At 45.1% G+C, this 13,012-nt stretch overlaps 1 protein-coding gene across 2 annotated transcripts in view; it reads right to left on the reverse strand.

The window, feature by feature from the left end:
* The window catches only part of AZIN1 (antizyme inhibitor 1), a 483,491-nt gene that overhangs the window by 342,764 nt on the left and 127,715 nt on the right, over positions 1-13,012 (reverse strand). The gene's annotated exons all lie outside the window — the stretch shown is intronic.

The following is a 13,012-nucleotide window of genomic DNA, read 5'->3' on the forward strand; positions in this document are numbered from 1 at the left end:
ACTCCTAGGTCTAGCATCTTCTCAACTTCAGACTTGATGCAGTCTCTGATGTGATCAGGTTGCCTGTCAATTTTGCTTTTAATAGGCAAGCTGCCCCCTGTGTCAATGGTGTGTTCACACCATATGGTTTCACCAGGTGTCAAGGAGAACAGTTCTGAGAACTGTCGTAGGAGGTTTCTGCACTCCTCTTTAAGGGACTCAGAGAGGCAGTCAGCAAGCACTACCCCATTAACTGAGCCATCGGCAGCACTGTGGGAGAAGAGGTCAAGGAGAGGGTCACTTCTTCCTGTCCCTCATCAATTGTGATGAGGAGAGTAAAAGGAAGGAGGCCAAGGTGACCTAAAGAAGCAGAATGTAGTGCCCACAGCCAATATTTAGAAAATTGCACCACACACCACAACATCCGTCAGAGATTCAAATGAATTCCTTAGAAGAATACACACTGCAAGAAGTCAATAATATCACAAGCAGATTTAAGCAGCGGGTGGAAGAATCAGTACTTACCTGGATGGTGCGGTAGTTCAATTGTGGCACTCGGAGGTAATGCTTGATATAGAAGACTTTTCTGAAATCTGCACTCTTAGCTCAAACCCCTCATACAAGAAAAGTTTAGGAGTTTTCTGGGACCATACCAAATCACCCTGCTGCAGTTAGCCTCTGAGGGGTGTAACCATAAGTACCCTACAGAATCAGATTGGCCACCTAATGATAAGCCCTGGTACACCTTAAGAGAGCCAATGCAGAGACTTAAAGAGGAAAATATGAAAACTGCCATTTTCCTAACTAATGCACACCATCTGTTAGATGGACCTCTCGCTGTTTCAATCCACAACAGAATTATTCCTCTTGCTCCGCCAGCCTACAAACAAGTTATCATGACACTCCTAATTAACCAGACAGGGAAGGCTTTGAAAGATATGCTAGATGCAGTCAGAGAGTTAGGAGATTTAAGACAATGGGAGAAACTCAAGAGATCTTCAAGATCTGAGGGTCGCACAGATAACAGAGTGTCCAGGAGAGACATGTTTATGGTATTACTAAAATATGGTGTCAGCAAAGAGCAGACCCCCACTGTGCAAACGAAAATCGGGAAAACACCAAAAAGAGAATATACGGTTTTGATAGTGCCTCTTAAGACTACATACTAGGAATTGACATTTTTAAATGAATGACTATCTGGATGATAGTTGTCATCAATTTGAAAGAGAGATAAATGTCAGGGTACCACCAGTGAAGGTGCCCCAGCAACCACGGTAATTCGTTTGAAACAGTACCGCATTCCTGGAGGGCATGATGACTTAAGTGAAAGCATAAAAGACATGATTGAGGCTTGTGTAATAGCTCCAACTACTACTGAATAGAACACCCCCTCTGGCCAGTTAAACCTGACAGGCAATACAGAAAGATAACTGATTACTGCAAGCTAAATAAACATACACCATCTTTGACAGACGCGGTCCCAAACACCATCACTTTGATTGAACGAATACAGAAACAAAGGGACATGGTATGCCAACACTGATGTCGCCAATGTGTTGTTCTCTATACCCTTAGCGCCAGAATGTCAAGAACAATTCTCATTCTTGCATGCCGGATGACAGTTCCGATGGAACATCTCCCCCAATGGTATTTACATAGCCCCACCATCTGTCATCGGCTGGTGGCAGAGAACCTGGATGAAGTATCTGTCATTCCAGGCATGCAATTGACCCATTACATTCATCATATGATGATTCAGGGAGACACAGAAGAACAGGTGCAGACTTGGTTGCAGCGGGTGGTGGAACACTTGCAGAGTAAAGGGTGGATGATTAACACATATAAGACACAAGGACCCTCTCAAAACGTGAAGTTCCTAGGGATTCAGTGGAATCAGAGACACAGAGGTGTTGCAAGTAAAGAAAAAAAGATTTTGGAGTTTGCCACTCCTCGCACTAAGCAGGAGACAGAGATTCATTAGATTGTTTGTTTTTTGGACACAGCATATCCCTCTGTACAAAGTGGCAAGGAAGAAACATGAGTTTGAATGGTGTGACGAGCAGCAGTGTGCGTTTGATTTGGCAAAATAACTGAATTGCGTGGAACTGTTCAGGGACAATATGCAAATTGGAGTATGTGGCAAAAACAAGGAAGGATGAGGGTGCCCCTGGAGTTCTGGACTAGGAAAGTACCCGACTCTGGGGAGTGGTATACTCCCTTTGAAAAACAGCTTTTGGCCTGTTACTAGGCTTTAGTGGATACTGAGAAAATAACACTAGGTCATAATCTAATTCTGAGACCTGAGATACCAATAATGCACAAGAGGCTAGTATCATACGCTGGAAATTATACATACAAGACAGGTCTTGAGTAGGACTGGCAGGCACTGCAGCCCTACATGAACAGGTGTCACAAGACCCTATACAGGATGAGGAGAGGGTGCAGGAGGTACCTCAGGAAGATAGGGTGTTCCATTTGAATCCTTGTCCCAGAGAATAGGAAGCATGTATGGTTTACTGAAGATTCATCCAAATACATAGGCACCAAAAGACATTGGAAAGCAGTGTCATAATCCAGTCACCAAAAAGTTGCTGACCACTACAGGAGAAAGGAAAAGTAGCCAATATGCAGAATTATACGCTGTGAATCTGGCTCTAAAGCAAGAGCTGCCTGGAACTTTTATATATTTACACTGATTCTTGGTCTACTGCGAATGGGTTAGCCACCTGGCTTCCCACATGGCATGCACATAAGTGGTTCATCCACTCAAATGAGATGTGGGGCAAAGAGTTGTGGCAAGAAATTTGGGAAATGCTAGAGCAAAGTACTGTTACTGTGTATCATGTAGATGCTCACTTTCCCATTGATTCACTAGAATGCTGGTTCAATTCCCTTGCAGACCACACAGTCAAAATCTCAGAGGCAGAAGTGGCAACACAGGATTCTGACTTGGTGGGGATAGCTAAATGGACGCACAAAAAATGTGGACACCTGGGAGAAAAAGCTACTTACAGGTGGGCAGAGATTAGAGGGATGCATATTCCCCTAGACTTGATGAAAACTGTGATTTTGCAATGTTCTATTTGTCAGCACACAGAAGAGAGACCTGTCCCGCAAACTGTTATAGGTCAATTGGGGGAGAGGAAAGTTAGCAGGACAGATACGGCAAATTGCTGAAATTGGGCCACTACCGATTAGTCGCAAGTGTCAATACGCCTGCACCATAGTGGACACTTACTCTGGATACTTGATTGCTGTCCCTTGTAAGCGCGCTACTCAGTATAACACCATTGTTAATGTTATTCTATAGAGTGCCACTCCAGGTCCAGAGTGACAAAGGGTCACACTACAAAGGAAAACTGGTGCAAGACTACTTTTCTCACCATAATATCGAGTGGATATATCATATCCGTTATTATCCACAAGTATCAGGACTGACTAAGAAAATTATGGCTTACTGAAAGCTCAGCTGCAAAAATTATCTGATGGAACTTTGAAAAACTGGAGAAAGCATTTAAATGAAGCCCTCCAGATTCTGAATAACAGACCGTTAAATGCGGAAACACCCCTGATGCGAATGCTAACCCCAGCTTTGCAGATACAACCACATGTGGACACCAACACCATCATGTACTGGGAAATAAAACCAGGAGCTTTAGCACCCGAATCTGCAGGTCTTGATTTACATGCTTTACAAACTTACAGACTGAAACCACGAGACATGGCACTGTGAGACAGCTGTTGGAATACAGATTACCCCGGAGCATTTCGGATTGATTGCTCCCAGATCTGGGCTGGCCCGCAAAGGTATTCAGGTTTTAGGGGGAGTGATTGACACAGATTAACAAAGAGAAATTAAAACTATTTTGTTGAATAGTGGAGAAGCTGATTTATTCATACAGATCGGAGTAAGAATTGCCCAACTTGTAATAATTCGAGTGTATGGATGATTAGTGAGGGAGGGGACTGCCCCAGCCCTTCTTACTGAACGTGGGGAGACGGGTTTTGGTTCAACTGACAAAAACCTTGGTGCTAAAGTGTGGGTGGAATCCCCAAATGGCCCTCCAGAACCCGCAGAAATTACAGCTAAGGGCCCCAATAATGTGCTGCTGATCATGAAACCAGGAAAGGAAAAATAGGAACACGTCCCAGCTGAGCAATGTTATTTGCGAGACTGATCATACTCGTTTCTTTTACAGATCATACTACAGCTTGCCTTTACCATGAGTGTGCCGTGTGGTTTCCTTTCAGGCGTGTGGGGTCTGGTGGGAAGCAACACCCCCAACTTCAACCTGATTGATCGAACACGTCGTGCAACACCCTGGCTGCATCAAAATTACGACATATTGATTCATCTGGCGCAGAACGTGCTCAACAGATTTCTTTCGTGCATGGGTGCCATGAGAAGTACTGTGGATGTTTTGTCAACCTGTTGAATCGCGATACCAACACCAACAAGCATTTTGATAGAAATTTTCAATGCCACTAACCACAATAAATATGTGCAAGAACATGATGTGGAAAACTATTTCGGTCCCTGCGAGTATTGTAGGGACTGTCAAAAAGCAACTAATGAGAAGTGGGACAATCTCACTCAGATAACTACATACATTACTACCGGTGATGTGTGTTACTACATGTCCTGCAATTCTCATGACATTGGAAAACACATTAACTTGCGTTTAGAAGGAAAAACATCAACTTCTTAAGACATGCCTTGGGAACACAAAGTTTTGTGCTTTTACCGAATAGATCAACATTGCAAAAATATGTCCAATTACATGGTTCGTCATCGTCTGGTGACTGCTGCCAGTCACATTAAACATGTCAAGTTGCCAGTTGGTTGGCTGTTCTCGTCTGGGAACCTCACTTTTACCTACATTCCAGCTAACCGAACAAGTAGATGTTTCCATCTATCTCTATACATACTCATTATCCTTGAGACACTATACAATTAAGTGAAGATTATCATTCCGATATTCAATTATTATACAAATCCGAATATATTAGCTTAAGTCTTTTTATTGTAGGCATGCCTGGTTTAACTGCATATAATACCAGACTGATCAATAAGTTAGCATGTTTAATACTTAAAAATATTAATCACACTTCTATTGCTTTATCTGAATTTTCACTGGATGTACGTGGTACTAGAAAAGCTGCATTACAAAACAGGGCAGCTACTGACTACCTATTGTTAAAACATTCACTGTGTGCAGAATTTGAAGGTGTGTGTTTTTAACCTTTCAGACCACATAATCTATCCAGGCCCACATTGATACACTACATACACTGGTGAAGGGAGTAAAACAGAATGTGGATCAAGGGTGGTGGGACTGGTTGTTATAGTGGTTACCCAATTTTGGGCAACTATGCAAGGTCTTAGGTGGAATTGTTGTAGTAATCGCTCTTATTATATCATTATTTTGCTGTGTACAATGTATTCCTAAAGTGCTTGCAATGTTTAGACAGAAAAAAATTGATTTTAGACCTACCGGGTATGTGAGTCATTGGTCAAAGGGTGCAGTGTAGTGAGGTTTGTATTTTAACCACTGACTCCATGCTGCACCGCGCTGCACTTAGCTTAGCTTGTCAACCGTCACATTAGCGGTCAGTTACAGACTCCATTTTATATTTAGCTTAGCATTAGCTTCACCACCACGTTAAAAGCTGCAAGTAGTTTTCCATGCCCATGTTATGCAATGTGCTCTTGGATCATGTTTCTATTCTATGTGTCTTTGTGTTCTTTCTCATCAAGAGATGAGGCATAACATGAGGGAGTTAGGCTGATAAGAATGTGCTAGGATGATGTTTACGGTATGGCAGGGAACAGTTTTGTTTTGGGCGAGCATCTTGGGATTTTGGCCAGTTCCAACCTGTTCCTTTCAAAACGGACCTTAAGTAGTCAGCATTTTTTAACAATAAACTGCAGAGGGGAGAAAGGGTTTCTAGATATCTCCTCTCTATCTTGTTTAAGGCATATAAGAGACCCAAGGTTGACAGTGAAGGGATTGAAGGACCTCAGAACGGACTGGGACACCAATGCCTATCATCCTGTGAGGGAAGAGCTCTCTTTCCCTCTTCACAGTCGATCTGGGGTCTACGACTTGAAGCTGCTGGGAGAAGGATGAAGGAGCAACTGTGCCCCCCATGGTGATAAATGTTTACTAATTACTCGGTTTCCATCATTTGTCCAAAAAAAGACATCTTCGAAGAAAAACAACTTGTAACACTCCGAGCCCAACAGTAGACGGAGTCTGACTCCTTTTAGATTGTTTTCCCGCAGAAGGGTGAAGGAGAGAAAGATTGAGTATGTACAACTATAGATATATACGGAGTAAGAGATATATATAAAGATAGATATGTATTTCAATATAGCACCGGGGTTGAGGTGATTATTGCCGCACCTTCATCCATAGTTACGTCCATGGTTAGAAACACTATTGGTGCTAAGGTCTTGAGGACCAACCCCATAGGCCTCAAATAACCAAAGGTTTTAAGCATTAAGAAAAAGACCCGGCACATCAAAGTGTTTACTAGTGTTGAAAACCTTTTTGACCCATCTCTTCAAGTTTCATTTGAAATCACACAGTTCCACAGTCCAATTTGATGGAATCACTTTGTTTATTAATCCAATTAAAACTACATAATCCATATCCAACGCATTTCATCCTAATGGACTTCTTCAAGGCTATAAAATATAAACATATAAAACCACATATTAATGTGGTAATATGCCTAAATCCTAAAGTGCTATAAAATTAAAGTGCCGTGAGAAAACTTTTAAAATACAAGATATTACACCATAGTGTAATTATCCTAAGTACTACTTTTTGTTTGTGTACTTGGAAGAACGGTTCCTCCAGAGTAAATGCTTGAATTTCACTTACTCTTCTTAATGAAGTAATTGCTACTAAGAAAGCAACCTTCCATGTGAGAAATTTAACAGGACAAGAGTGCATGGGTTCGAATGGTGGGCCCATTAGTCTTGGGAGCACAATATTAAGATTCCATGCAGGAGCCGTTGGAGTTCTGAGTGGAATAATGCGTTTAAGTTCTTCCATAAATGCTTTCATGACAGGAACTCTAAAAAGAGAAGTATGTTGTATGGTTTGTGGGTACACTGATATGGCTGTTAAATAAATTTTAATAGAGGAAAAAGCCAGGTTTGCTTTTTGTAAATAAAGCAAATAGCACACTATATCCTGTACGGATGTTTTAAGTGGATCTATCTTTTTAGGTTGGCAGTAGGATAAAAGCCGTTTCCACTTATTTGCATTACATTCTCTGGTTGTTTGTTTACGTGCTTGTTTTAGAACATCCATACATTCTTGTGGAAGGTGTAAATATCCAAACTCTATGACTTCAGGAGCCAAATCACTAAGTTGAATACACTGGGATTGGGATGCCTGATTTGACCTTTGTTCTGAGTTAACAGATCTGGTCTGTTTGGAGGTTTGCGATGGGGCACTACTGACAGATTCAAGAGTGTTGTGTACCAGTGTTGACGTGCCCACATGGGACCTATGAGTATCATGGTGAGAAAGGTGTGACGAATTTTGTTGACTAGAAATTGAATTAATCAGAGAGGGGAGAAAGCGTAAGCAAATATCCCTGACCAGTTGATCCATAGAGCATTGCCCTTGGATTGAGGGTGTGGGTGTCTGGATGCAAAGTTTTGCAATTTTGCTTGTTGCGAAAAGGTCTATGTTTGGTGCTCCCAACATTTTAAAGTAATATTGAAGTACCTGTAGGTGAATCTCCCACTCGTGTATTTGTTGCTGCATCCTGCTTAGAAGGTCTGCTAGATGGTTGTGTATCCCAAGGATATATTCCACTAGTAAGTGAATCTGATTGTGAACTGCCCATTTCCATTTTGTTTGAGCTAGGGACAATTTGGATGACTATCACCCCTTGTTTTTTTCAGATACTACATCGTTGTCATGTTGTCTGTTCTTATTAAGGCCGTCTTGTGTATGATCAGAGTTTGGAGTGCTTTGATGGCCAAGAACACAGCTAATAAATCAAAGTGGTTTATGTGGTAAGTTGATTGTGTTGAGCCCCATTTCCCTTGTGTAAGGAAATGCCTCCTTGGCATGGTTACCCCCTGACTTTTTGCCTTTGCTGATGCTATGTTTTGAATTGAAAGTGTGCTGAGGCCTGCTAACCAGGCCCCAGCACCAGTGTTCTTTCCCTAACCTGTACTTTTGATTCCACAATTGGCACACCCTGGCATCCAGATAAGTCCCTTGTAAGTGGTTCCCCTGGTACCAAGGGCCCTGATGCCAAGGAAGGTCTCTAAGGGCTGCAGCATGTCTTATGCCACCCTGGAGACCCCTCACTCAGCACAGACACACTGCTTGCCAGCTTGTGTGTGCTGGTGAGAACAAAACGAGTAAGTCGACATGGCACTCCCCTCAGGGTGCCATGCCAGCCTCTCACTGCCTATGCAGGTATAGATAAGTCACCCCTCTAGTAGGCCTTACAGCCCTAAGGCAGGGTGCACTATAACATAGGTGAGGGCACCAGTGCATGAGCACTGTGCCCCTACAGTGTCTAAGCAATACCTTAGACATTGTAAGTGCAGGGTAGCCATAAGAGTATATGGTCTGGGAGTCTGTCAAACACGAACTCCACAGCACCATAATGGCTACACTGAAAACTGGGAAGTTTGGTATCAAACTTCTCAGCACAATAAATGCACACTGATGCCAGTGTACATTTTATTGTAAACTACACCCCAGAGGGCACCTTAGAGGTGCCCCCTGAAACCTTAACCGACTATCTGTGTAGGCTGACTGGTTCCAGCAGCCTGCCACACTAGAGACATGTTGCTGGCCCCATGGGGAGAGTGCCTTTGTCACTCTGAGGCCAGTAACAAAGCCTGCACTGGGTGGAGATGCTAACACCTCCCCCAGGCAGGAGCTGTAACACCTGGCGGTGAGCCTCAAAGGCTCACCCCTTTGTCACAGCACCGCAGGACACTCCAGCTAGTGGAGTTGCCCGCCCCCTCCGGCCACGGCCCCCACTTTTGGCGGCAAGGCCGGAGGAAACAAAGAAAACAACAAGGAGGAGTCACTGGCCAGTCAGGACAGCCCCTAAGGTGTCCTGAGCTGAGGTGACTCTCTTTTAGAAATCCTCCATCTTGCAGATGGAGGATTCCCCCAATAGGATTAGGGATGTGACCCCCTCCCCTTGGGAGGAGGCACAAAGAGGGTGTACCCACCCTCAGGGCTAGTAGCCATTGGCTACTAACCCCCCAGACCTAAACACGCCCTTAAATTTAGTATTTAAGGGCTCCCCTGAACCTAAGAATTTAGATTCCTGAAACTAAAAGAAGAAGAAGACTGCTGAGCTGAAAAACCCCTGCAGAGGAAGAACAGAAGACACCAACTGCTTTGGCCCCAGACTTACCGGCCTGTCTCCTGCCTTCCAAAGAAACCTGCTCCAGCGACGCTTTCCAAGGGACCAGCGACCTCTGAATCCTCTGAGGACTGCCCTGCTTCAAGAAAGACAAGAAACTCCCGAGGACAGCGGCACTGCTCCAAAAGAACTGCAACTTTGTTTCAAGGAGCAGATTTAAAGACCCCTGCAACTCCCCGCAAGAAGTGTGAGACTTGCAACACTGCACCCGGCGACCCCGACTCGACTGGTGGAGAACCAACACCTCAGGGAGGACCCTCCGGCGACTCCGAAACCGTGAGTAACCAAAGTTGTCCCCCCTGAGCCCCCACAGCGACGCCTGCAGAGGGAATCCCGAGGCTCCCCCTGACCGCGACTGCCTGAACTACATTTCCCGACGGCTGGAAAAGACCCTGCACCCGCAGCCCCCAGCACCTAAAGCAACGGAACTCCTGTGCAGGAGTGACCCCCAGGAGGCCCTCTCCCTTGTCCAGGTGGTGGCTACCCCGAGGAGCCCCCCCCCTTGCCTGCCTGCAACGCTGAAGAGATCCCTTGATCTCTCATTGAAAACCATTACAAACCCGACGCGTGTTTGCACACTGCACCCGGCCGCCCCCGCGCTGCTGAGGGTGTACTTTTTGTGCTGACCTGTGTCCCCCCCGGTGCCCTACAAAACCCCCCTGGTCTGCCCTCCGAAGACGCGGGTACTTACCTGCTGGCAGATTGGAACCGGGGCACCCCCTTCTCTCCATTGAAGCCTATGCGTTTTGGGCACCTCTTTGACCTCTGCACCTGACCGGCCCTGAGCTGCTGGTGTGGTAACTTTGGGGTTGCTCTGAACCCCCAACGGTGGGCTACCTTGGACCAAAAACTGAAACCTGTAAGTGACTTACTTACCTGTTAAAACTAACATTACTTTACCTCCCCCAGGAACTGTGAAAATTGCACTAAGTGTCCACTTTTAAAACAGCTTATTGTGTTTTATGTGAAAAGTATACATGCTAATGAAATGATTCAAAGTTCCTAAAGTACTTACCTGCAATACCTTTCAAATGAGATTACATGTAAAATTTGAACCTGTGGTTCTTAAAATAAACTAAGAAAAGATATTTTTCTATAACAAAACCTATTGGCTGGATTTGTCTCCGAGTGTGTGTTCCTCATTTATTGCCTGTGTGTATGTACAACAAATGCTTAACACTACTCCTTTGATAAGCCTACTGCTCGACCACACTACCACAAAATAGAGCATTAGTATTATCTCTTTTTGCCACTATCTTACCTCTAAGGGGAACCCTTGGACTCTGTGCATACTATTCCTTACTTTGAAATAGTGCATACAGAGCCAACTTCCTACACCTTGTATTGTTAGGCTGTTGACATGGGCTCCCCAACCTGTCATTGATGCATATGTTGTGATTATAGCCTGTGGCACTGGGTCTTGAAAGGACCGCCCTTTTATTAAGTTGTTTTTATTCCACCATAGCAGAGAATTAAGTTTGGCAGTCTAACAACACTAGATCCTGTAACTGACCTGGTGCCTGAGACCATTGTTATGAGAGGCACTGTTGCAGCAGACTCATGTTTTGTCGTGCATGTGGTGCTATTGCTATACATGGTGCCATCATTCCCAATAGTTTCATGATAAATCTTAATGTGGAAGTCTGACTGACCTGGATTTGTGATACGAGGTATTGAAAAGCCTGTATCCTTTGTGGACTTGGGTAGGCTAATGCTGTTTGAGTATTGAGAATGCCACCTAGATAAGGATGAATCTATGCTGGTTGACGATGAGATTTCTGGTAATTGATTGTGAACCCTAATGTGTGTAGGGTATCTATTGTGTACGGAGTGTGACTGAAGAACGTTGCTGGATTTTATTAACCAATCGTCTAGATAAGGGAAGACATGTATGTTGTCTTCTGAGGTGAGCTGCTACTACAGATAGTCATTTTGTGAAAACTCTTGGAGCGGTTATGCCGAAGGGTAGTGTAGGAAGTTGGCTCTGTATGTACTATTTCAAAGTAAGAAATAGCATGCACAGAGTCCAAGGGTTCCCCTTAGAGGTAAGATAGTGGCAAAAAGAGATAATTCTAATGCTCCATTTTGTGGTAGTGTGGTCGAGCAGTAGGCCTATCAGAGGGTAGTGTTAAGCATTTGTTGTACACACACACAGGCAATAAATGAGGAACCCACACTCAAAGACTTACTCCAAGCCAATAGGTTTTTATATAGAAAAATATATTTTCTAAATTTATTTTAAGAACCACAGGTTCAAGATCTACAAACAATACTTTAAATGAAATGTATTTCACTCAGGTATCTTAGGAACTTTGAATCGACAATATCATGTACAGTTTTGGCAAAAATGACAATAAGCTATTTTAAAACTAGACCGTGCAATTTTCAACAGTTCCCTCAGGGAAGTAAGTTTTAGTTAGTTTTGCAGGTAAGTAAAACACCTACAGGGTTCAAAGTTGGGTCCAAGGTAGCCCACCGTTCAGGGCAACCCCAAAGTTACCACACCAGCAGCTCAGGGCCAGTCAGGTGCAGAGCTCAAAGTGGTGCCCAAAACGCATAGGCTTCAATGGAGAAGGGGGTGCCCCGGTTCCAGTCTGCCAGCAGGTAAGTACCTGCGTCTTCGGAGGGCAGACCAGGGGGTTTTGTAGGGCACCGGGGACGACACAAGTCAGCACAAAAAGGTACACCCTCAACGGCACAGGGGTAGCTGGGTGCAAAGTGCAAACAGGCGTCGGGTTTGCAATTGGTTTCAATGGGAGACCCAGGGGTCTCTTCAGCGAAGCAGGCAGGCAAGGGGGAGAGGGTGGCTCCTCGGGGTAGCCACCACCTGGGCAAGGGAGAGGGCCACCTGGGGGTCGCTTCTGCACTGGAGGTCGGATCCTTCAGGTCCTGGGGGCTGCGGGTGCAGTGTCTTTACCAGGCGTCGGGTTCTTTGAAGCAGGCAGTCGCGGTCAGGGGGAGCCTCTGGATTCCCTCTGCGGGCGTCGTTGTGGGGGCTCAGGGGGGGGGGGGGTCAACTCTGGCTACTCACGGGCTCACAGTCGCCGGGGAGTCCTCCCTGTAGTGTTTCTCCGCAAGTCGAGCCGGGGGCAGAGTGGAAAGTCTCACGCTTCCGGCGGGAAAACGTGGAGTCCTTTAAAAGTTGTTTCTTTGTTGCAAGTTTGTCTTTGTGGAACAGAACCGCTGTACTCAGGAGTTCTTGGTCCTTTTAGATGCAGGGTAGTCCTCCGAGGCTTTAGAGGTCGCTGGACCCTGGGGGCCGCGTCGCTGTTGCAGTTTTTCTTGAAGTGGGGAGACAGGCCGGTAGGGCTGGGGCCAAAGCAGTTGGTGTCGGTCTTCTCTGCAGGGCTTCAGGTCAGCAGTCCTTCTTCGTCTTCAGGTTGCAGGAATCTATCTTGCTTGGTTCTGGGGGCCCCTAAATACTCAATTTAGAGGTGTGTTTAGGTCTGGGGGGTTAGTAGCCAATGGCTACTAGCCCGGAGGGTGGCTGCACCCTCTTTGTGCCTCCTCCCTGAAGGGAGGGGGGCACATCCCTAATCCTATTGGGGGAATCCTCCATCTGCAAGATGGAGGATTTCTAAAAGTCAGTCACCTTAGGGGTTGTCCTGAC

Source organism: Pleurodeles waltl, chromosome 2_2, assembly GCF_031143425.1.
Source record: "Pleurodeles waltl isolate 20211129_DDA chromosome 2_2, aPleWal1.hap1.20221129, whole genome shotgun sequence".
NCBI classification, from domain to species: Eukaryota; Metazoa; Chordata; class Amphibia; order Caudata; family Salamandridae; genus Pleurodeles; species Pleurodeles waltl.